This window comes from Phyllobates terribilis, unplaced genomic scaffold (assembly GCF_046119375.1).
Source record: "Phyllobates terribilis strain yellow unplaced genomic scaffold, ASM4611937v1 Scaffold_1__5_contigs__length_1240528914, whole genome shotgun sequence".
In the NCBI taxonomy this organism is placed as follows: Eukaryota; Metazoa; Chordata; class Amphibia; order Anura; family Dendrobatidae; genus Phyllobates; species Phyllobates terribilis.
In genome coordinates this window covers 660,529,470-660,553,137 of record NW_027362761.1, presented here as the reverse complement: position 1 = coordinate 660,553,137, position 23,668 = coordinate 660,529,470, and the positions used below count along the sequence as shown (strand labels likewise).

Here is a 23,668-nt window from a genome sequence, read left to right as displayed (position 1 = left end):
ATGTATATATTACCAGCAGTGTTCTCCAGTGACCCCGGACATTCCTGTATGTATGTATATATATTACCAGCAGTGTTCTCCAGTGACCCCGGACATTCCTGTATGTATGTATGTATATATTACCAGCAGTGTTCTCCAGTGACCCCGGACATTCTTGTATGTATGTATATATTACCAGCAGTGTTCTCCAGTGACCGCGGACATTCCTGTATGTATGTATATATATTACCAGCAGTGTTCTCCAGTGACCCCGGACATTCCTGTATGTATGTATGTATATATTACCAGCAGTGTTCTCCAGTGACCCCGGACATTCTTGTATGTATGTATATATTACCAGCAGTGTTCTACACTGACCGCGGACATTCCTGTATGTATGTATATATATTACCAGCAGTGTTCTCCAGTGACCGCGGACATTCCTGTATGTATATATATATTACCAGCAGTGTTCTCCAGTGACCCCGGACATTCCTGTATGTATGTATATATATTACCAGCAGTGTTCTCCAGTGACCCCGGACATTCCTGTATGTATGTATATATACATTACCAGCAGTGTTCTCCAGTGACCCCGGACATTCCTGTATGTATGTATATATTACCAGCAGTGTTCTCCAGTGACCGCGGACATTCCTGTATGTATGTATGTATATATTACCAGCAGTGTTCTCCAGTGACCCCGGACATTCCTGTATGTATGTATATATAACCAGCAGTGTTCTCCAGTGACCGCAGACATTCCTGTATGTATGTATATATATATTACCAGCAGTGTTCTCCAGTGACCGCAGACATTCCTGTATGTATGTATATATTACCAGCAGTGTTCTCCAGTGACCCCGGACATTCCTGTATGTATGTATGTATGTATATATTACCAGCAGTGTTCTCCAGTGACCGCGGATATTCCTGTATGTATGTATATATATTACCAGCAGTGTTCTCCAGTGACCGCAGACATTCCTGTATGTATGTATATATTACCAGCAGTGTTCTCCAGTGACCGCGGACATTCCTGTATGTATGTATATATTACCAGCAGTGTTCTCCAGTGACCCCGGACATTCCTGTATGTATGTATATATTACCAGCAGTGTTCTCCAGTGACCCCGGACATTCCTGTATGTATGTATGTATGTATATATTACCAGCAGTGTTCTCCAGTGACCGCGGACATTCCTGTATGTATGTATATATTACCAGCAGTGTTCTCCAGTGACCCCGGACATTCCTGTATGTATGTATATATTACCAGCAGTGTTCTCCAGTGACCGCGGACATTCCTGTATGTATGTATATATATTACCAGCAGTGTTCTCCAGTGACCCCGGACATTCCTGTATGTATGTATGTATATATTACCAGCAGTGTTCTCCAGTGACCGCGGACATTCCTGTATGTATGTATATATATATTACCAGCAGTGTTCTCCAGTGACCCCGGACATTCCTGTATGTATGTATATATATATTACCAGCAGTGTTCTCCAGTGACCGCAGACATTCCTATATGTATGTATGTATATATATATTACCAGCAGTGTTCTCCAGTGACCGCGGACATTCCTGTATGTATGTATGTATATATTACCAGCAGTGTTCTCCAGTGACCGCGGACATTCCTGTATGTATGTATGTATATATTACCAGCAGTGTTCTCCAGTGACCCCGGATATTTTACCAGCAGTGTTCTCCAGTGACCCCGGACATTCCTGTATGTATGTATGTATATATTACCAGCAGTGTTCTCCAGTGACCCCAGACATTCCTGTATGTATATATATATTACCAGCAGTGTTCTCCAGTGACCCCAGACATTCCTGTATGTATATATTACCAGCAGTGTTCTCCAGTGACCCCAGACATTTCTGTATGTATATATATATTACCAGCAGTGTTCTCCAGTGACCCCAGACATTCCTGTATGTATATATTACCAGCAGTGTTCTCCAGTGACCCCAGACATTCCTGTATGTATGTATATATTACCAGCAGTGTTCTCCAGTGACCGCGGACATTCCTGTATGTATGTATGTATATATTACCAGCAGTGTTCTCCAGTGACCCCGGACATTCCTGTATGTATGTATATATTACCAGCAGTGTTCTCCAGTGACCCCGGACATTCCTGTATGTATGTATGTATGTATGTATATATTACCAGCTGTGTTCTCCAGTGACCCCGGACATTCCTGTATGTATATATTACCAGCAGTGTTCTCCAGTGACCCCGGACATTCCTGTATGTATGTATATATATATTACCAGCAGTGTTCTCTAGTGACCGCGGACATTCCTGTATGTATGTATGTATATATTACCAGCAGTGTTCTCCAGTGACCGCGGACATTCCTGTATGTATGTATATATTACCAGCAGTGTTCTCCAGTGACCCCGGACATTCCTGTATGTATGTATATATTACCAGCAGTGTTCTCCAGTGACCCCGGACATTCCTTTATGTATGTATGTATATATTACCAGCAGTGTTCTCCAGTGACCCCGGACATTCCTGTATGTATGTATATATTACCAGCAGTGTTCTCCAGTGACCCCGGACATTCCTGTATGTATGTATATATTACCAGCAGTGTTCTCCAGTGACCGCGGACATTCCTGTATGTATGTATGTATATATTACCAGCAGTGTTCTCCAGTGACCCCGGACATTCCTGTATGTATGTATATATTACCAGCAGTGTTCTCCAGTGACCCCGGACATTCCTGTATGTATGTATATATTACCAGCAGTGTTCTCCAGTGACCCCGGACATTCCTGTATGTATGTATGTATGTATGTATATATTACCAGCTGTGTTCTCCAGTGACCCCGGACATTCCTGTATGTATGTATATATTACCAGCTGTGTTCTCCAGTGACCCCGGACATTCCTGTATGTATGTATGTATGTATGTATATATTACCAGCAGTGTTCTCCAGTGACCCCGGACATTACTGTATGTATGTATATATATATTACCAGCAGTGTTCTCCAGTGACCCCGGACATTCCTATATGTATGTATGTATATATTACCAGCAGTGTTCTCCAGTGACCGCGGACATTCCTGTATGTATGTATATATATTACCAGCAGTGTTCTCCAGTGACCGCGGACATTCCTGTATGTATGTATATATTACCAGCAGTGTTCTCCAGTGACCGCGGACATTCCTGTATGTATGTATATATTACCAGCAGTGTTCTCCAGTGACCGCGGACATTCCTGTATGTATGTATATATTACCAGCAGTGTTCTCCAGTGACCGCGGACATTCCTGTATGTATGTATATATTACCAGCAGTGTTCTCCAGTGACCCCGGACATTCCTGTATGTATGTATGTATATATTACCAGCAGTGTTCTCCAGTGACCGCGGACATTCCTGTATGTATGTATGTATATATATTACCAGCAGTGTTCTCCAGTGACCCCGGACATTCCTGTATGTATATATATATATTACCAGCAGTGTTCTCCAGTGACCCCGGACATTCCTGTATATATATATATATTACCAGCAGTGTTCTCCAGTGACCGCGGACATTCCTGTATGTATGTATATATTACCAGCAGTGTTCTCCAGTGACCCCGGACATTCCTGTATGTATGTATGTATATATTACCAGCAGTGTTCTCCAGTGACCCCGGACATTCCTGTATGTATGTATGTATATATTACCAGCAGTGTTCTCCAGTGACCGCGGACATTCCTGTATGTATGTATGTATATATTACCAGCAGTGTTCTCCAGTGACCGCGGACATTCCTGTATGTATGTATGTATATATTACCAGCAGTGTTCTCCAGTGACCCCGGACATTCCTGTATGTATATATATATTACCAGCAGTGTTCTCCAGTGACCGTGGACATTCCTGTATGTATGTATATATTCCCAGCAGTGTTCTCCAGTGACCGCGGACATTCCTGTATGTATGTATGTATATATATATATTACCAGCAGTGTTCTCCAGTGACCGTGGACATTCCTGTATGTATGTATATATTACCAGCAGTGTTCTCCAGTGACCGCGGACATTCCTGTATGTATGTATGTATATATTACCAGCAGTGTTCTCCAGTGACCGCGGACATTCCTGTATGTATGTATATATATATTACCAGCAGTGTTCTCCAGTGACCCCGGACATTCCTGTATGTATGTATATATATTACCAGCAGTGTTCTCCAGTGACCCCGGACATTCCTGTATGTATGTATGTATGTATATATTACCAGCAGTGTTTTCCAGTGACCCCGGACATTCCTGTATGTATGTATATATTACCAGCAGTGTTCTCCAGTGACCCCGGACATTCCTGTATGTATATATATATTACCAGCAGTGTTCTCCAGTGACCCCGGACATTCCTGTATGTATGTATGTATGTATATATTACCAGCAGTGTTCTCCAGTAACCCCGGACATTCCTGTATGTATGTATGTATATATTACCAGCAGTGTTCTCCAGTGACCCCGGACATTCCTGTATGTATGTATATATTCCCAGCAGTGTTCTCCAGTGACCCCGGACATTCCTGTATGTATGTATGTATATATTACCAGCAGTGTTCTCCAGTGACCGCGGACATTCCTGTATGTATGTATATATATATTACCAGCAGTGTTCTCCAGTGACCCCGGACATTCCTGTATGTATGTATATATTACCAGCAGTGTTCTCCAGTGACCGCGGACATTCCTGTATGTATGTATGTATATATTACCAGCAGTGTTCTCCAGTGACCGCGGACATTCCTGTATGTATGTATATATTACCAGCAGTGTTCTCCAGTGACCCCGGACATTCCTGTATGTATATATATATTACCAGCAGTGTTCTCCAGTGACCCCGGACATTCCTGTATGTATATATATATTACCAGCAGTGTTCTCCAGTGACCCCGGACATTCCTGTATGTATGTATGTATATATTACCAGCAGTGTTCTCCAGTGACCCCGGACATTCCTGTATGTATGTATATATTCCCAGCAGTGTTCTCCAGTGACCGCGGACATTCCTGTATGTATGTATATATATATTACCAGCAGTGTTCTCCAGTGACCGCGGACATTCCTGTATGTATGTATGTATATATTACCAGCAGTGTTCTCCAGTGACCGCGGACATTCCTGTATGTATGTATATATATATTACCAGCAGTGTTCTCCAGTGACCCCGGACATTCCTGTATGTATGTATGTATGTATATATTACCAGCAGTGTTTTCCAGTGACCCCGGACATTCCTGTATGTATGTATATATTACCAGCAGTGTTCTCCAGTGACCCCGGACATTCCTGTATGTATGTATATATTACCAGCAGTGTTCTCCAGTGACCCCGGACATTCCTGTATGTATGTATGTATGTATGTATGTATATATTACCAGCAGTGTTCTCCAGTGACCGCGGACATTCCTGTATGTATGTATATATTACCAGCTGTGTTCTCCAGTGACCCCGGACATTCCTGTATGTATGTATGTATGTATGTATGTATATATTACCAGCAGTGTTCTCCAGTGACCGCGGACATTCCTGTATGTATGTATATATATTACCAGCTGTGTTCTCCAGTGACTCTCCAGTGACCCCGGACATTCCTGTATGTATGTATGTATGTATTAGTATATATTACAGCGTGTTCTCCAGTGACCGCGGACATTCCTGTATGTATGTATATATTACCAGCAGTGTTCTCCAGTGACCCGGACATTCCTGTATGTATGTATGTATATATTACCAGCAGTGTTCTCCCAGTGACCGCGGACATTCCTGTATGTATTGTATATATTACCAGCAGTGTTCTCCAGTGACCGCGGACATTCCTGTATGTATGTATGTATATATTACCAGCAGTGTTCTCCAGTGACCTCGGACATTCCTGTATGTATGTATATATTACCAGCAGTGTTCTCCAGTGACCGCGGACATTCCTGTATGTATGTATATTATTACCAGCAGTGTTCTCCAGTGACCCCGGACATTCCTGTATGTATGTATATATATATTACCAGCAGTGTTCTCCAGTGACCCCGGACATTCCTGTATGTATGTATGTATATATTACCAGCACTGTTCTCCAGTGACCCCGGACATTCCTGTATGTATGTATGTATATATATTACCAGCAGTGTTCTCCAGTGACCGCGGACATTCCTGTATGTATGTATGTATATATTACCAGCAGTGTTCTCCAGTGACCCCGGACATTCCTGTATGTATGTATATATATATTACCAGCAGTGTTCTCCAGTGACCCCGGACATTCCTGTATGTATGTATGTATGTGTATATATATTACCAGCAGTGTTCTCCAGTGACCCCGGACATTCCTGTATGTATATATTACCAGCAGTGTTCTCCAGTGACCCCGGACATTCCTGTATGTATGTATATATTACCAGCAGTGTTCTCCAGTGACCCCGGACATTCCTGTATGTATGTATATATTACCAGCAGTGTTCTCCAGTGACCCCGGACATTCCTGTATGTATGTATATATTACCAGCAGTGTTCTCCAGTGACCCCGGACATTCCTGTATGTATGTATATATTACCAGCAGTGTTCTCCAGTGACCCCGGACATTCCTGTATGTATGTATGTATATATTACCAGCAGTGTTCTCCAGTGACCCCGGACATTCCTGTATGTATGTATATATTACCAGCAGTGTTCTCCAGTGACCCCGGACATTCCTGTATGTATGTATATATATATTACCAGCAGTGTTCTCCAGTGACCCCGGACATTCCTGTATGTATGTATGTATATATTACCAGCAGTGTTCTCCAGTGACCCCGGACATTCCTGTATGTATGTATGTATGTATATATTACCAGCAGTGTTCTCCAGTGACCGCGGACATTCCTGTATGTATGTATATATTACCAGCAGTGTTCTCCAGTGACCCCGGGACATTCCTGTATGTATGTATGTATATATTACCAGCAGTGTTCTCCAGTGACCGCGGACATTCCTGTATGTATGTATGTATATATTACCAGCAGTGTTCTCCAGTGACCGCGGACATTCCTGTATGTATGTATGTATGTATATATTACCAGCAGTGTTCTCCAGTGACCCCGGACATTCCTGTATGTATGTATGTATATATTACCAGCAGTGTTCTCCAGTGACCCCGGACATTCCTGTATGTATGTATATATATATATATTACCAGCAGTGTTCTCCAGTGACCGCGGACATTCCTGTATGTATGTATGTATATATTACCAGCAGTGTTCTCCAGTGACCGCGGACATTCCTGTATGTATGTATATATTACCAGCAGTGTTCTCCAGTGACCCCGGACATTCCTGTATGTATGTATATATATTACCAGCAGTGTTCTCCAGTGACCGCGGACATTCCTGTATGTATGTATGTATGTATGTATATATTACCAGCAGTGTTCTCCAGTGACCCCGGACATTCCTGTATGTATGTATGTATATATTACCAGCAGTGTTCTCCAGTGACCGCGGACATTCCTGTATGTATGTATGTATATATATATTACCAGCAGTGTTCTCCAGTGACCGTGGACATTCCTGTATGTATGTATGTATATATATATTACCAGCAGTGTTCTCCAGTGACCCCGGACATTCCTGTATTATGTATATATATTACCAGCAGTGTTCTCCAGTGACCGCGGACATTCCTGTATGTATGTATGTATGTATATATTACCAGCAGTGTTCTCCAGTGACCCCGGACATTCCTGTATGTATGTATGTATATATTACCAGCAGTGTTCTCCAGTGACCGCGGACATTCCTGTATGTATGTATATATTACCAGCAGTGTTCTCCAGTGACCCCGGACATTCCTGTATGTATGTATGTTTATATTACCAGCAGTGTTCTCCAGTGACCGCGGACATTCCTGTATGTATGTATATATTACCAGCAGTGTTCTCCAGTGACCCCGGACATTCCTGTATGTATGTATATATTACCAGCAGTGTTCTCCAGTGACCCCGGACATTCCTGTATGTATGTATATATTACCAGCAGTGTTCTCCAGTGACCCCGGACATTCCTGTATGTATGTATATATTACCAGCAGTGTTCTCCAGTGACCGCGGACATTCCTGTATGATGTATATATATTACCAGCAGTGTTCTCCAGTGACCCCGGACATTCCTGTATGTATGTATGTATATATTACCAGCAGTGTTCTCCAGTGACCCCGGACATTCCTGTATGTATGTATATATTACCAGCAGTGTTCTCCAGTGACCGCGGACATTCCTGTATGTATGTATGTATGTATATATATATATTACCAGCAGGTGTTCTCCAGTGACCGCGGACATTCCTGTATGTATGTATATATTACCAGCAGTGTTCTCCAGTGACCGCGGACATTCCTGTATGTATGTATATATTACCAGCAGTGTTCTCCAGTGACCGCGGACATTCCTGTATGTATGTATATATTACCAGCAGTGTTCTCCAGTGACCGTGGACATTCCTGTATGTATGTATGTATGTATATATATATTACCAGCAGTGTTCTCCAGTGACCCCGGACATTCCTGTATGTATGTATATATTACCAGCAGTGTTCTCCAGTGACCCCGGACATTCCTGTATGTATGTATGTAAATATATTACCAGCAGTGTTCTCCAGTGACCGCGGACATTCCTGTATGTATGTATATATATATACTACCAGCAGTGTTCTCCAGTGACCGCGGACATTCCTGTATGTATGTATATATATATTACCAGCAGTGTTCTCCAGTGACCGCGGACATTCCTGTATGTATGTATGTATATATTACCAGCAGTGTTCTCCAGTGACCCCGGACATTCCTGTATGTATGTATGTATGTATATATTACCAGCAGTGTTCTCCAGTGACCCCGGACATTCCTGTATGTATGTATGTATATATATATTACCAGCAGTGTTCTCCAGTGACCGCGGACATTCCTGTATGTATGTATATATATATACTACCAGCAGTGTTCTCCAGTGACCGCGGACATTCCTGTATGTATGTATATATATATTACCAGCAGTGTTCTCCAGTGACCGCGGACATTCCTGTATGTATGTATGTATGTATATATATATTACCAGCAGTGTTCTCCATGACCGCGGACATTCCTGTATGTATGTATGTATATATTACCAGCAGTGGTCTCCAGTGACCGCGGACATTCCTGTATGTATGTATGTATATATTACCAGCAGTGTTCTCCAGTGACCCGGACATTCCTGTATGTATATATATATTACCAGCAGTGTTCTCCAGTGACCGTGGACATTCCTGTAGTATGTATATATTCCCAGCAGTGTTCTCCAGTGACCGCGGACATTCCTGTATGTATGTATTATATATATATATTACCAGCAGTGTTCTCCAGTGACCGTGACATTCCTGTAGGTATGTATATATTACCAGCAGTGTTCTCCAGTGACCGCGGACATTCCTGTAGTATGTATGTATATATTACCAGCAGTGTTCTCCAGTGACCGCGGACATTCCTGTATGTATGTATATTATTACCAGCAGTGTTCTCCAGTGACCCCGGACATTCCTGTATGTATGTATATATATTACCAGCAGTGTTCTCCAGTGACCCCGGACATTCCTGTATGTATGTATGTATGTATATATTACCAGCAGTGTTTTCCAGTGACCCCGGACATTCCTGTATGTATGTATATATTACCAGCAGTGTTCTCCAGTGACCCCGGACATTCCTGTATGTATATATATATTACCAGCAGTGTTCTCCAGTGACCCCGGACATTCCTGTATGTATGTATGTATGTATATATTACCAGCAGTGTTCTCCAGTAACCCCGGGACATTCCTGTATGTATGTATGTATATATTACCAGCAGTGTTCTCCAGTGACCCCGGACATTCCTGTATGTATGTATATATTCCCAGCAGTGTTCTCCAGTGACCCCGACATTCCTGTATGTATGTATGTATATATTACCAGCAGTGTTCTCCAGTGACCGCGGACATTCCTGTATGTATGTATATATATATTACCAGCAGTGTTCTCCAGTGACCCCGGACATTCCTGTATGTATGTATATATTACCAGCAGTGTTCTCCAGTGACCGCGGACATTCTGTATGTATGTATGTATATATTACCAGCAGTGTTCTCCAGTGACCGCGGACATTCCTGTATGTATGTATATATTACCAGCAGTGTTCTCCAGTGACCCCGGACATTCCTGTATGTATATATATTACCAGCAGTGTTCTCCAGTGACCCGGACATTCCTGTATGTATATATATATTACCAGCAGTGTTCTCCAGTGACCCCGGACATTCCTGTATGTATGTATGTATATATTACCAGCAGTGTTCTCCAGTGACCCCGGACATTCCTGTATGTATGTATATATTCCCAGCAGTGTTCTCCAGTGACCGCGGACATTCCTGTATGTATGTATATATATATTACCAGCAGTGTTCTCCAGTGACCGCGGACATTCCTGTATGTATGTATGTATATATTACCAGCAGTGTTCTCCAGTGACCGCGGACATTCCTGTATGTATGTATATATATATTACCAGCAGTGTTCTCCAGTGACCCCGGACATTCCTGTATGTATGTATGTATGTATATATTACCAGCAGTGTTTTCCAGTGACCCCGGACATTCCTGTATGTATGTATATATTACCAGCAGTGTTCTCCAGTGACCCCGGACATTCCTGTATGTATGTATATATTACCAGCAGTGTTCTCCAGTGACCCCGGACATTCCTGTATGTATGTATGTATGTATGTATGTATATATTACCAGCAGTGTTCTCCAGTGACCGCGGACATTCCTGTATGTATGTATATATTACCAGCTGTGTTCTCCAGTGACCCCGGACATTCCTGTATGTATGTATGTATGTATGTATGTATATATTACCAGCAGTGTTCTCCAGTGACCGCGGACATTCCTGTATGTATGTATATATATTACCAGCTGTGTTCTCCAGTGACCCCGGACATTCCTGTATGTATGTATGTATGTATGTATGTATATATTACCAGCAGTGTTCTCCAGTGACCGCGGACATTCCTGTATGTATGTATATATTACCAGCAGTGTTCTCCAGTGACCCCGGACATTCCTGTATGTATGTATGTATATATTACCAGCAGTGTTCTCCAGTGACCGCGGACATTCCTGTATGTATGTATATATTACCAGCAGTGTTCTCCAGTGACCGCGGACATTCCTGTATGTATGTATGTATATATTACCAGCAGTGTTCTCCAGTGACCTCGGACATTCCTGTATGTATGTATATATTACCAGCAGTGTTCTCCAGTGACCGCGGACATTCCTGTATGTATGTATATATTACCAGCAGTGTTCTCCAGTGACCCCGGACATTCTGTATGTATGTATATATATATTACCAGCAGTGTTCTCCAGTGACCCCGGACATTCCTGTATGTATGTATGTATATATTACCAGCACTGTTCTCCAGTGACCCCGGACATTCCTGTATGTATGTATGTATATATATTACCAGCAGTGTTCTCCAGTGACCGCGGACATTCCTGTATGTATGTATGTATATATTACCAGCAGTGTTCTCCAGTGACCCCGGACATTCCTGTATGTATGTATATATATATTACCAGCAGTGTTCTCCAGTGACCCCGGACATTCCTGTATGTATGTATGTATGTGTATATATATTACCAGCAGTGTTCTCCAGTGACCCCGGACATTCCTGTATGTATATATTACCAGCAGTGTTCTCCAGTGACCCCGGACATTCCTGTATGTATGTATATATTACCAGCAGTGTTCTCCAGTGACCCCGGACATTCCTGTATGTATGTATATATTACCAGCAGTGTTCTCCAGTGACCCCGGACATTCCTGTATGTATGTATATATTACCAGCAGTGTTCTCCAGTGACCCCGGACATTCCTGTATGTATGTATATATTACCAGCAGTGTTCTCCAGTGACCCCGGACATTCCTGTATGTATGTATGTATATATACCAGCAGTGTTCTCCAGTGACCCCGGACATTCCTGTATGTATGTATATATTACCAGCAGTGTTCTCCAGTGACCCCGGACATTCCTGTATGTATGTATATATATATTACCAGCAGTGTTCTCCAGTGACCCCGGACATTCCTGTATGTATGTATGTATATATTACCAGCAGTGTTCTCCAGTGACCCCGGACATTCCTGTATGTATGTATGTATGTATATATTACCAGCAGTGTTCTCCAGTGACCGCGGACATTCCTGTATGTATGTATATATTACCAGCAGTGTTCTCCAGTGACCCCGGACATTTCCTGTATGTATGTATGTATATATTACCAGCAGTGTTCTCCAGTGACCGCGGACATTCCTGTATGTATGTATGTATATATTACCAGCAGTGTTCTCCAGTGACCGCGGACATTCCTGTATGTATGTATGTATGTATATATTACCAGCAGTGTTCTCCAGTGACCCCGGACATTCCTGTATGTATGTATGTATATATTACCAGCAGTGTTCTCCAGTGACCCCGGACATTCCTGTATGTATGTATATATATATATTACCAGCAGTGTTCTCCAGTGACCGCGGACATTCCTGTATGTATGTATGTATATATTACCAGCAGTGTTCTCCAGTGATGCGGGACATTCCTGTATGTATGTATATATTACCAGCAGTGTTCTCCAGTGACCCCGGACATTCCTGTATGTATGTATATATATTACCAGCAGTGTTCTCCAGTGACCGCGGACATTTCCTGTATGTATGTATGTATGATATATTACCAGCAGTGTTCTCCAGTGACCCCGGACATTCCTGTATGTATGTATGTATATATTACCAGCAGTGTTCTCCAGTGACCGCGGACATTCCTGTATGTATGTATGTATATATATATTACCAGCAGTGTTCTCCAGTGACCGTGGACATTCCTGTATGTATGTATGTATATATATATTACCAGCAGTGTTCTCCAGTGACCCCGGACATTCCTGTATGTATGTATATATATTACCAGCAGTGTTCTCCAGTGACCGCGGACATTCCTGTATGTATGTATGTATGTATATATTACCAGCAGTGTTCTCCAGTGACCCCGGACATTCCTGTATGTATGTATGTATATATTACCAGCAGTGTTCTCCAGTGACCGCGGACATCCTGTATGTATGTATATATTACCAGCAGTGTTCTCCAGTGACCCCGGACATTCCTGTATGTATGTATGTTTATATTACCAGCAGTGTTCTCCAGTGACCGCGGACATTCCTGTATGTATGTATATATTACCAGCAGTGTTCTCCAGTGACCCCGGACATTCCTGTATGTATGTATATATTACCAGCAGTGTTCTCCAGTGACCCCGGACATTCCTGTATGTATGTATATATTACCAGCAGTGTTCTCCAGTGACCCCGGACATTCCTGTATGTATGTATATATTACCAGCAGTGTTCTCCAGTGACCGCGGACATTCCTGTATGTATGTATATATATTACCAGCAGTGTTCTCCAGTGACCCCGGACATTCCTGTATGTATGTATGTATATATTACCAGCAGTGTTCTCCAGTGACCCCGGACATTCCTGTATGTATGTATATATTACCAGCAGTGTTCTCCAGTGACCGCGGACATTCCTGTATGTATGTATGTATGTATATATATATTACCAGCAGTGTTCTCCAGTGACCGCGGACATTCCTGTATGTATGTATATATTACCAGCAGTGTTCTCCAGTGACCGCGGACATTCCTGTATGTATGTATATATTACCAGCAGTGTTCTCCAGTGACCGCGGACATTCCTGTATGTATGTATATATTACCAGCAGTGTTCTCCAGTGACCGTGGACATTCCTGTATGTATGTATGTATGTATATATATATTACCAGCAGTGTTCTCCAGTGACCCCGGACATTCCTGTATGTATGTATATATTACCAGCAGTGTTCTCCAGTGACCCCGGACATTCCTGTATGTATGTATGTATATATATATTACCAGCAGTGTTCTCCAGTGACCGCGGACATTCCTGTATGTATGTATATATATATACTACCAGCAGTGTTCTCCAGTGACCGCGGACATTCCTGTATGTATGTATATATATATTACCAGCAGTGTTCTCCAGTGACCGCGGACATTCCTGTATGTATGTATGTATATATTACCAGCAGTGTTCTCCAGTGACCCCGGACATTCTGTATGTATGTATGTATGTATATATTACCAGCAGTGTTCTCCAGTGACCCCGGACATTCCTGTATGTATGTATGTATATATATATTACCAGCAGTGTTCTCCAGTGACCGCGGACATTCCTGTATGTATGTATATATATATACTACCAGCAGTGTTCTCCAGTGACCGCGGACATTCCTGTATGTATGTATATATATATTACCAGCAGTGTTCTCCAGTGACCGCGGACATTCCTGTATGTATGTATGTATGTATATATATATTACCAGCAGTGTTCTCCAGTGACCGCGGACATTCCTGTATGTATGTATGTATATATTACCAGCAGTGTTCTCCAGTGACCCCGGACATTCCTGTATGTATGTATGTATATATTACCAGCAGTGTTCTCCAGTGACCCCGGACATTCCTGTATGTATGTATGTATATATTACCAGCAGTGTTCTCCAGTGACCCCGGACATTCCTGTATGTATGTATATATATATTACCAGCAGTGTTCTCCAGTGACCGCGGACATTCCTGTATGTATGTATATATATATACTACCAGCAGTGTTCTCCAGTGACCGCGGACATTCCTGTATGTATGTATATATATATTACCAGCAGTGTTCTCCAGTGACCGCGGACATTCCTGTATGTATGTATGTATATATTACCAGCAGTGTTCTTCAGTGACCCCGGACATTCCTGTATGTATGTATATATTACCAGCAGTGTTCTCCAGTGACCGCGGACATTCCTGTATGTATGTATATATATATTACCAGCAGTGTTCTCCAGTGACCCCGGACATTCCTGTATGTATGTATGTATATATTACCAGCAGTGTTCTCCAGTGACCCCGGACATTCCTGTATATATATATTACCAGCAGTGTTCTCCAGTGACCCCGGACATTCCTGTATGTATGTATGTATATATATATTACCAGCAGTGTTCTCCAGTGACCGCGGACATTCCTGTATGTATGTATATATATATACTACCAGCAGTGTTCTCCAGTGACCGCGGACATTCCTGTATGTATGTATATATTACCAGCAGTGTTCTCCAGTGACCCCGGACATTCCTGTATGTATGTATGTATATATATATTACCAGCAGTGTTCTCCAGTGACCGCGGACATTCCTGTATGTATGTATATATATATTACCAGCAGTGTTCTCCAGTGACCGCGGACATTCCTGTATGTATGTATGTATATATATATTACCAGCAGTGTTCTCCAGTGACCGCGGACATTCCTGTATGTATGTATGTATATATTACCAGCAGTGTTCTCCAGTGACCCCGGACATTCCTGTATGTATGTATGTATATATTACCAGCAGTGTTCTCCAGTGACCCCGGACATTCCTGTATGTATGTATGTATATATATATTACCAGCAGTGTTCTCCAGTGACCGCGGACATTCCTGTATGTATGTATATATATATACTACCAGCAGTGTTCTCCAGTGACCGCGGACATTCCTGTATGTATGTATATATATATTACCAGCAGTGTTCTCCAGTGACCGCGGACATTCCTGTATGTATGTATGTATATATTACCAGCAGTGTTCTTCAGTGACCCCGGACATTCCTGTATGTATGTATATATTACCAGCAGTGTTCTCCAGTGACCGCGGACATTCCTGTATGTATGTATATATATATTACCAGCAGTGTTCTCCAGTGACCCCGGACATACCTGTATGTATGTATGTATATATTACCAGCAGTGTTCTCCAGTGACCCCGGACATTCCTGTATGTATGTATGTATGTATATATTACCAGCAGTGTTCTCCAGTGACCCCGGACATTCCTGTATGTATGTATATATTACCAGCAGTGTTCTCCAGTGACCCCGGACATTCCTGTATGTATGTATGTATATATTCCCAGCAGTGTTCTCCAGTGACCCCGGACATTCCTGTATGTATGTATATATATATTACCAGCAGTGTTCTCCAGTGACCCCGGACATTCCTGTATGTATATATATATATTACCAGCAGTGTTCTCCAGTGACCCCGGACATTCCTGTATGTTTGTATGTATGTATATATTACCAGCAGTGTTCTCCAGTGACCCCGGACATTCCTGTATGTATGTATATATTACCAGCAGTGTTCTCCAGTGACCCCGGACATTCCTGTATGTATGTATGTATATATTACCAGCAGTGTTCTCCAGTTAACCCGGACATTCCTGTATGTATGTATGTATATATATATTACCAGCAGTGTTCTCCAGTGACCGCGGACATTCCTGTATGTATGTATGTATATATTACCAGCAGTGTTCTCCAGTGACCGCGGACATTCCTGTATGTATGTATATATTACCAGCAGTGTTCTCCAGTGACCGCGGACATTCCTGTATGTATGTTTGTATATATTACCAGCAGTGTTCTCCAGTGACCGCGGACATTCCTGTATGTATGTATATATATATTACCAGCAGTGTTCTCCAGTGACCGCAGACATTCCTGTATGTATGTATATATATATTACCAGCAGTGTTCTCCAGTGACCCCGGACATTCCTGTATGTATGTATATATTACCAGCAGTGTTCTCCAGTGACCGCGGACATTCCTGTATGTATGTATATATTACCAGCAGTGTTCTCCAGTGACCGTGGACATTCCTGTATGTATGTATGTATGTATATATATATTACCAGCAGTGTTCTCCAGTGACCCCGGACATTCCTGTATGTATGTATATATTACCAGCAGTGTTCTCCAGTGACCCCGGACATTCCTGTATGTATGTATGTATATATATATTACCAGCAGTGTTCTCCAGTGACCGCGGACATTCCTGTATGTATGTATATATATATACTACCAGCAGTGTTCTCCAGTGACCGCGGACATTCCTGTATGTATGTATATATATATTACCAGCAGTGTTCTCCAGTGACCGCGGACATTCCTGTATGTATGTATGTATATATTACCAGCAGTGTTCTCCAGTGACCCCGGACATTCCTGTATGTATGTATGTATGTATATATTACCAGCAGTGTTCTCCAGTGACCCCGGACATTCCTGTATGTATGTATGTATATATATATTACCAGCAGTGTTCTCCAGTGACCGCGGACATTCCTGTATGTATGTATATATATATACTACCAGCAGTGTTCTCCAGTGACCGCGGACATTCCTGTATGTATGTATATATATATTACCAGCAGTGTTCTCCAGTGACCGCGGACATTCCTGTATGTATGTATGTATATATATATTACCAGCAGTGTTCTCCAGTGACCGCGGACATTCCTGTATGTATGTATGTATATATTACCAGCAGTGTTCTCCAGTGACCCCGGACATTCCTGTATGTATGTATGTATATATTACCAGCAGTGTTCTCCAGTGACCCCGGACATTCCTGTATGTATGTATGTATATATATATTACCAGCAGTGTTCTCCAGTGACCGCGGACATTCCTGTATGTATGTATATATATATACTACCAGCAGTGTTCTCCAGTGACCGCGGACATTCCTGTATGTATGTATATATATATTACCAGCAGTGTTCTCCAGTGACCGCGGACATTCCTGTATGTATGTATGTATATATTACCAGCAGTGTTCTTCAGTGACCCCGGACATTCCTGTATGTATGTATATATTACCAGCAGTGTTCTCCAGTGACCGCGGACATTCCTGTATGTATGTATATATATATTACCAGCAGTGTTCTCCAGTGACCCCGGACATTCCTGTATGTATGTATGTATATATTACCAGCAGTGTTCTCCAGTGACCCCGGACATTCCTGTATATATATATTACCAGCAGTGTTCTCCAGTGACCCCGGACATTCCTGTATGTATGTATGTATATATATATTACCAGCAGTGTTCTCCAGTGACCGCGGACATTCCTGTATGTATGTATATATATATACTACCAGCAGTGTTCTCCAGTGACCGCGGACATTCCTGTATGTATGTATATATATATTACCAGCAGTGTTCTCCAGTGACCGCGGACATTCCTGTATGTATGTATGTATATATATATTACCAGCAGTGTTCTCCAGTGACCGCGGACATTCCTGTATGTATGTATGTATATATTACCAGCAGTGTTCTCCAGTGACCCCGGACATTCCTGTATGTATGTATGTATATATTACCAGCAGTGTTCTCCAGTGACCCCGGACATTCCTGTATGTATGTATGTATATATATATTACCAGCAGTGTTCTCCAGTGACCGCGGACATTCCTGTATGTATGTATATATATATACTACCAGCAGTGTTCTCCAGTGACCGCGGACATTCCTGTATGTATGTATATATATATTACCAGCAGTGTTCTCCAGTGACCGCGGACATTCCTGTATGTATGTATGTATATATTACCAGCAGTGTTCTTCAGTGACCCCGGACATTCCTGTATGTATGTATATATTACCAGCAGTGTTCTCCAGTGACCGCGGACATTCCTGTATGTATGTATATATATATTACCAGCAGTGTTCTCCAGTGACCCCGGACATACCTGTATGTATGTATGTATATATTACCAGCAGTGTTCTCCAGTGACCCCGGACATTCCTGTATGTATGTATGTATGTATATATTACCAGCAGTGTTCTCCAGTGACCCCGGACATTCCTGTATGTATGTATATATTACCAGCAGTGTTCTCCAGTGACCCCGGACATTCCTGTATGTATGTATATATTACCAGCAGTGTTCTCCAGTGACCCCGGACATTCCTGTATGTATGTATGTATATATTCCCAGCAGTGTTCTCCAGTGACCCCGGACATTCCTGTATGTATGTATATATATATTACCAGCAGTGTTCTCCAGTGACCCCGGACATTCCTGTATGTATATATATATATTACCAGCAGTGTTCTCCAGTGACCCCGGACATTCCTGTATGTATGTATATATTACCAGCAGTGTTCTCCAGTGACCCCGGACATTCCTGTATGTATGTATATATTACCAGCAGTGTTCTCCAGTGACCCCGGACATTCCTGTATGTATGTATGTATATATTACCAGCAGTGTTCTCCAGTTAACCCGGACATTCCTGTATGTATGTATGTATATATATATTACCAGCAGTGTTCTCCAGTGACCGCGGACATTCCTGTATGTATGTATGTATATATTACCAGCAGTGTTCTCCAGTGACCGCGGACATTCCTGTATGTATGTATATATTACCAGCAGTGTTCTCCAGTGACCGCGGACATTCCTGTATGTATGTTTGTATATATTACCAGCAGTATTCTCCAGTGACCGCGGACATTCCTGTATGTATGTATATATATATTACCAGCAGTGTTCTCCAGTGACCGCAGACATTCCTGTATGTATGTATATATATATTACCAGCAGTGTTCTCCAGTGACCCCGGACATTCCTGTATGTATGTATATATTACCAGCAGTGTTCTCCAGTGACCCCGGACATTCCTGTATATATATATTACCAGCAGTGTTCTCCAGTGACCCCGGACATTCCTGTATGTATGTATATATATATATATTACCAGCAGTGTTCTCCAGTGACCGCGGACATTCCTGTATGTATGTATATATTACCAGCAGTGTTCTCCAGTGACCCCGGACATTCCTGTATGTATGTATATATTACCAGCAGTGTTCTCCAGTGACCCCGGACATTCCTGTATGTATGTATGTATATATTACCAGCAGTGTTCTCCAGTGACCCCGGACATTCCTGTATGTATGTATGTATATATTACCAGCAGTGTTCTCCAGTGACCCCGGACATTCCTGTATGTATGTATATATTACCAGCAGTGTTCTCCAGTGACCCCGGACATTCCTGTATGTATGTATGTATATATTACCAGCAGTGTTCTCCAGTTAACCCGGACATTCCTGTATGTATGTATATATTACCAGCAGTGTTCTCCAGTGACCGCGGACATTCCTGTATGTATGTATGTATATATTACCAGCAGTGTTCTCCAGTGACCGCGGACATTCCTGTATGTATGTATATATTACCAGCAGTGTTCTCCAGTGACCGCGGACATTCCTGTATGTATGTTTGTATATATTACCAGCAGTGTTCTCCAGTGACCGCGGACATTCCTGTATGTATGTATATATATATTACCAGCAGTGTTCTCCAGTGACCGCAGACATTCCTGTATGTATGTATATATATATTACCAGCAGTGTTCTCCAGTGACCCCGGACATTCCTGTATGTATGTATGTATATATTACCAGCAGTGTTCTCCAGTGACCCCGGACATTCCTGTATGTATGTATATATATATATATTACCAGCAGTGTTCTCCAGTGACCGCGGACATTCCTGTATGTATGTATATATTACCAGCAGTGTTCTCCAGTGACCCCGGACATTCCTGTATGTATGTATATATTACCAGCAGTGTTCTCCAGTGACCCCGGACATTCCTGTATGTATGTATGTATGTATATATTACCAGCAGTGTTCTCCAGTGACCCCGGACATTCCTGTATGTATATATATATTACCAGCCGTGTTCTCCAGTGACCGCGGACATTCCTGTATGTATGTTTATATTACCAGCAGTGTTCTCCAGTGACCGTGGACATTCCTGTAATAATTTGTCACTTCCGTGTTGTACATTATGGTGACTGTCGGGGGCGCTCTTTTACTCCTCTCTCCGCGGAGCTCCGCCCACTCTTGACAATGGCGTTGCTGCGGACAGGACTGTGGACAAATGGGAAGAGTCACATTCTGGCAAAACTGAACTATCAGCGATGAGGGGAATTTTTTATATTACATGAAGCGACAATAAAAATGTAAGTTTCATTAATCAGGACAAAGAATTTTGCCCAAATCCATAAAATATATAAGTGTAAAATAAAAATAAAAACAAAAAAAAAACATTTTTGTCTTGTGATGTTAGCTCCATTAAAAACATGAGCAATTGCATAAGAAAAACAATAAAAAGACAGAAGAGGCGACTAGACAGCAGGGGGTATGAGAATCCTGGAATCTACTCCGATCTAGTGGTGTCAGTGCTGAACGGTCTACATCGGGGGGGATTACGGAGGCCCCAACTCCAGCAACTCCGATCTAGTGGTGTCAGTGCTGAACGGTCTACATCGGGGGGAATTACGGAGGCCCTCACTCCAGCAACTCCGATCTAGTGGTGTCAGTGCTGAACGGTCTACATTGGGGGGGGATTACAGAGGCCCCAACTCCAGCAACTCCGATCTAGTGGTGTCAGTGCTGAACGGTCTACATAGGGGGGGGATTACAGAGGCCCCAACTCCAGCAACTCCGATCTAATGGTGTCAGTGCTGAACTGTCTACATCGGGGGGGATTACTGAAGCCCTCACTCCAGCAACTCTGATCTAGTGGTGTCAGTGCTGAACGGTCTACATCGGGGGGGATTACTGAAGCCCTCACTCCAGCAACTCCGATCTAGTGGTGTCAGTGCTGAACGGTCTACATCGGAGGGGATTACTGAGGCCCTCACTCCAGCAACTCCGATCTAGTGGTGTCAGTGCTGAACGTTCTACATCGGGGGGGGGGGGGATTACTGAGGCCCTCACTCCAGCAACTCCGATCTAGTGGTGTCAGTTCTGAACGGTCTACATCGGGGGGGATTACTGAGGCCCTCACTCCAGCAACTCCGATCTAGTGGTGTCAGTGCTGAACGGTCTACATCGGGGGGGGGATTACTGAGACCCTCACTCCAGCAACTCCGATCTAGTGGTGTCAGTGCTGAACGGTCTACATCGGGGGGGGATTACTGAGGCCCTCACTCTAGCAACTCCGATCTAGTGGTGTCAGTGCTGAACGGTCTACATCGGGGGGGATTACTGAGGCCCTCACTCCAGCAACTCCGATCTAGTGGTGTCAGTGCTGAACGGTCTACATTGGGGGGGGATTACTGAGGCCCTCACTCCAGCAACTCCGATCTAGTGGTGTCAGTGCTGAACGGTCTACATCGGGGGGGGGGGGGGATTACTGAGACCCTCACTCCAGCAACTCCGTTCTAGTGGTGTCAGTGCTGAACAGTCTACATTGGGGGGGGGATTACTTAGGCCCTCACTCCAGCAACTCCGATCTAGTGGTGTCGGTGCTGAACGGTCTACATTGGGGGGGGGGGGGGATTACTGAGGCCCCAACTCCAGCAACTCCGATCTACTCTCCTTAGCAGTGAAGCGTCTAGATTGGAGTGGCTAAAGTTAGGAGCACAAAACATCACCTCCGATCTAGACGCAACCTTGCTGGGAGCAATAATTCAAATACATGGGCCATGACTGAATGACAGAATCACACCCCTATGACTGAATACGAGCAGGTAGGACAAAGTGTATATAATGTTATAAAATCATTATACTACCACCAATTTTAATGAAAAAAGCTTATTAGTGATGCACATCCAATCACTAACTTAGCAATGGGGTCAGTGTACATAGCAATTGGGACGTGACAGGTTCCCTTTAAGGACTGAATTGGAAGACACTGTAGTAACCAATTTTAAAAGCTCTCAATTATATTAATATTTTAAAACTGTTTTTTTCTCCAATCCCCTCCACGACAGCACACCCAGGAGGTAGCCTCCCCATCCTAATTAGGGACAGGAAAACAAGAGGTTAAATATCGCCTCCCTGATACCATCCCCAGTGTTTTCCTGTCCCTACAGCACACCTGGACAGCACACCTGGTTACCTAGGGAGGCTGCGGCCGGCGAGCAGGGCCCTACTAAATTTACCTGTGTCGGGCTGCAGGGAGCTTTCTCCTCCGGCCTTCCTTCCCTTGCAGCTCCCGTTCCCTCTGGAGCAGGACCTCCTCACTCGCCTGCGCCAATGGGTAAAGCTGAGTGAGGTTGGGGCTGGGGGCCTCCTGTAGCTCCCCAGCCGAAGTCTCCTCTGTCCTCCGTGGCTGCTTTCTGGCGCACATGCAGGATGCGCCGGAAGTCGGGTATTCGGCCTGCGGGACGTCCCTTCCGGTTGCGTTACACCGTGGAACACATGGGGCCGCAGCTGGAAATTCTAACTGGAAACTGCGGTTTTGGCCCAGGAATTGAGGAGCTCTCACCTGGTGGAAATTTGGTGCTGGATCTTGGTCTCATCTATATAAGACCCAGATGAGAAGACACCATTAAGGTAGGACAGAATATTTTGCTGCTTATGGGAGGGTGTTGTCTCAAAGACTGCATCAGCAGAGCCCAGCGCTAACCCGGCCCCAATAAGTACTCGGGGGCAAGGTTGTTCCCCATTCTCTATTGAGCAGGATCCAAAATTGTATTTTAAAATCTCCCCTTTCTAATTTTAGGAAGACAAGGATCCTTCACCGAGAGAGGGAGAGAATGCTACAATTCGCAAATGTGCCATTTGTAGGAAAAAGCTTGCTTCAGGGCATAAGAAACCCCAATGCCAGAAATGTACTAACAGCATTGTGAAGGAGGAACAGCCTTTCC

General features: G+C 43.2%; 1 protein-coding gene across 6 annotated transcripts in view; it reads left to right on the top strand.

Moving 5' to 3' along the window:
• The window catches only part of GAK (cyclin G associated kinase), a 609,434-nt gene that overhangs the window by 118,110 nt on the left and 467,656 nt on the right, over positions 1-23,668 (top strand). The gene's annotated exons all lie outside the window — the stretch shown is intronic.